Source organism: Chiloscyllium plagiosum, chromosome 24 (assembly GCF_004010195.1).
Source record: "Chiloscyllium plagiosum isolate BGI_BamShark_2017 chromosome 24, ASM401019v2, whole genome shotgun sequence".
Classification (NCBI taxonomy): domain Eukaryota; kingdom Metazoa; phylum Chordata; class Chondrichthyes; order Orectolobiformes; family Hemiscylliidae; genus Chiloscyllium; species Chiloscyllium plagiosum.
The window spans coordinates 51,092,523-51,095,946 of NC_057733.1; the positions used below are offsets into that span (position 1 = coordinate 51,092,523).

The following is a 3,424-nucleotide window of genomic DNA, read 5'->3' on the forward strand; positions in this document are numbered from 1 at the left end:
CACTTCCATCATTTAGATTGTTAACATCCAAGTGAAAAGTTGTGCTTCCAATATTGAGCCTTGTGGAACACTACTTTTCATTGGTACTTTCATTCCCCACACTCTTTCTGTCAGATAGCCAAGTATCTATCCACATTAGCACCTTGCGTCTAACACCCTCTCAAAGGTATTCTTGAAGTCCAGGTAAATAACATCCATTGGCTGCCCTTGGTCTAACCTGCTCATTACTTCCTCAAAGAATTCTCGCAGATTTGTCAGGCATGACCTTCCCTTGATGACACTATGCTGACTTTGCATTATTTTACCATACACTTTCACATATTCAGAAATCTCAATCTTCGCAATGGATTCCAGGATCTTACCCATGACTGAGGTTAGGCTAATTGGTCTATAATTTTCCATCTTTTGCCCTACTCCTTTAAACAAGGGTGCCACATTAGTAATTTTCCAGTCCTCTGAGTCCCTCCCTAATTCTAGCAATTCCTGAAGATTACCACCAACAGCTCTATCTGTTCAGCTATCTCCCTTAGAACTTTGAGGTATAGTCCATCTCATCCAGATGATTAACCCATCTTCAGGCCATTCAGTTTTTCTAGTACCTACTTGGTGACAGCTCCCTCAAGTTTTTGGAATGTTACTCATGTCTTCCACCACAAAGACTGACCAAAAAAAAGTAATCTAGTTCTTCAGCCATTTCTTTAAGCCCCAGTATTTTCTCTCTGTCATTGTCCAGCAACCCAATAACCATTTTTGCCTATATATAAAAGAAACTTAGTTTTCTTTTTGGTTTTAATATTCTCACCCATGTTTACAAATTCCACATGACTTGCCCCTCCCACTGAGTTAGCAATGCTCAGTGCCCTCTGGCCTTTTGTGCATCCCCATATTCACACTGGTAATAATTAATTTGCCTCAGTCTTAAGCTCTCATGTATCCTCCAACAGCTCTTCATCTTGCTCCCTCACTTCCATCCTTTGAAGCTTCAGCTTGATGTCACAGTTTTGTTTCAGAATGGTACATTCCAGAAGTTAAATATAAAAACTTTAGATTTTACTACTTTCTTCCAAAAGAGATGACCTTGTACTTTTCTCTACTCAAGACCATTTCCATGTCTGCCCATTCTAAGTGGGAAAAGGACTGCAGATCAGAGTCAGAGTGTGACATAACAAAGGCACAAGTCAGGCAGCATCCAAGGAGGGGAATTGACATTTCAGTTATAATCTCTTGCCTGAAATGTCAATTCCCCTACTCAGATGCTGCCTGACCTACTGTGCTTCTTTATCACAACACTGACTCCCCATTCTAAAATATTTGTCTTATCCTCCATCTACCTGCCTTATTGGGAAAGAAATGTCTCCACGGGGAATTAATTGCCCAGTTAAAGATCTTGAATTGATTTGTCACCCTTTAAAATGAGCCAAGAATAAAAGAAATTGAACATTAAATGCTTTATTTAACATACAGCTGAAACAGGATTGTTCATTCTTTCACCTGTTGCATATGCCAAGTCAAAACAATGAAGGCAAAATGCTGGAAAAATTACATTTCACATTCAAATTTCAGTGTGGAAGTTTAGAAATTGATGCAGTTTCTGGAAGTGCATTCTGATTTCAAAGTACTCCAATCCAGCACATTTCTGAATCCTAGATGAAGTCACTGCAATCAATACATTGAAATAAATCAGTACAAAATCAGATAGAGCTTTGCAATCTTCACCTACACTATTAACCTCAAGTCATTTTCAATACTTCAGGATGCAATGGTTCCATTATGCTACAGCAAGGTTGTCTGGATGGCATTGACTTCTTAGTTGGAGACTCATGGATGTTAGTTATTGATCTACAAATCAATGCAGTACTCTAATGATTTTGGATGTATTGTTCAAGTCAAATTAAAGATTTAAAACAGGGTTAAACTTGATATTTTATTCCCACTAGGTATCAATTAAACAACAAAAACTGGTCATTTGTCCCAAATAGACCTCATTAGGCATTAATGCATCTGTACACTAATCCTAATCCAGATTCTCCCTTCAACCAGTTCACAGTTTCTTCCCAGTTCTCAGGTCCCTGAAAACAAGATTTCTTCCATTTTAAGCATATCCTCTCCCCCCCCCCCCCCCCAATATACCTCGCTCCAACCATCGGGAGGCAGATTTAGAGATCTACTGCTTTATTTTAAAACTTACTTGTTACTGGGAGTTTCACAAACTGAAGTTCCTTCCCAGTTAACTTTGTTAAATTCATTAAGTCTAGAAAAAAAGAAGTTAACGTACGATGATGAAATGTCGTTTGAAAAGCATAAATAATTACTATCGATGTTGTTATTTCAGACTGGAGTCAGATTCTAGGCTTCTTCATTTGCATCAGAAGTCTAACACGTAAAAAGTCATCATTCAGTCAAATGGTCTGAAATTACTGGGGACGATGAGGAAACAAGGGCACGATACAAACGCCGCGTTTTAACTATATTAAAATCCTCACCCTCAATATTTGTCTTGTGGCATATCATACCCGTGCAGCAGACCCTCCACCATCAGGTCAGGTCACCCCCCTCCCTGCGATCCAGATCCAGGAAACTGGGAGGATGGGGATTAGGCCTGGGCCTTCAACTCTGCAAACTGAAACGTAGGCTTTAATAGCGTCAACCTTTACTGTTCGCATCACGGTGTAAAAACGGCTAATCGTTTGTCTAAGGTACCAAACCATGCCATTGCATAAAACAATACCTCATTAAGCCGATGAAGGCGGATTGCATTCAGCTCCTCATCTCTACGACTCTATTCCTCACCGAGCCGCCATTGTAAGGGATAAAGCACTTTCACCGCGACGCACTTCCGATGCCAGCAATACTTCCGGTTCTCCTCTTTCTTCCGTCCAAATATCAATGGGTGATTAACACCAGGAGAGACTCAAAGAACCTCAGCAAGACTCAGTTTCAAAGTTGACTAGAATCAAACGTTGTTTGCACTAATTAACATTTAGGACGAAACTGGGTTTCGTGAACTTAGACAAAATTATTTAATTGAAGGTTATCAAAAGCAAGGGGGTCAAAAGGGCAGTGTTTGTCACTGGCCACCCGGGTGTTTTCCTATCTTCCTGGTGGTGGAAATTGAATAAAGATTCGTGCACTTTGTGTCTTTCACTGTGTCTCACACCTGCACACACAAAAAAAGAATTAAAAAAACTGGAAATTTCACAACAGTATTGCCCTCTTGTGGTGTCTCACACCTGCACACACACACCATGGGTTCTGGGGATAAAATAAGCACTACCGCACTTAGGTGGTAGTGTGGGGGTTAAAACGAAGAGAAAAAAAAAGGAAAAAATAAAATAAAATAAACAGGAAATTTTTGATTTAGTCCCTACCCTCCCCTTCACTGTTTTGATCACACAGCACTGCCCTTTGATGTGAAGGGCAGTGT

The 3,424-nt window shown here is 40.0% G+C and overlaps 1 long non-coding RNA gene across 1 annotated transcript; it reads right to left on the bottom strand.

Annotated features, from left to right (window-relative positions):
* Window positions 1-1,433: 1,433 nt before the first annotated feature.
* Window positions 1,434-2,839, bottom strand: LOC122562287. Its single transcript, XR_006315275.1, has 4 exons — window positions 2,729-2,839; window positions 2,484-2,620; window positions 2,189-2,251; window positions 1,434-1,656 (listed from the first exon to the last, which is right to left on the bottom strand). It is a non-coding gene; the product is annotated as an uncharacterized LOC122562287 (long non-coding RNA).
* Between the last annotated feature and the right edge of the window lie 585 nt (window positions 2,840-3,424).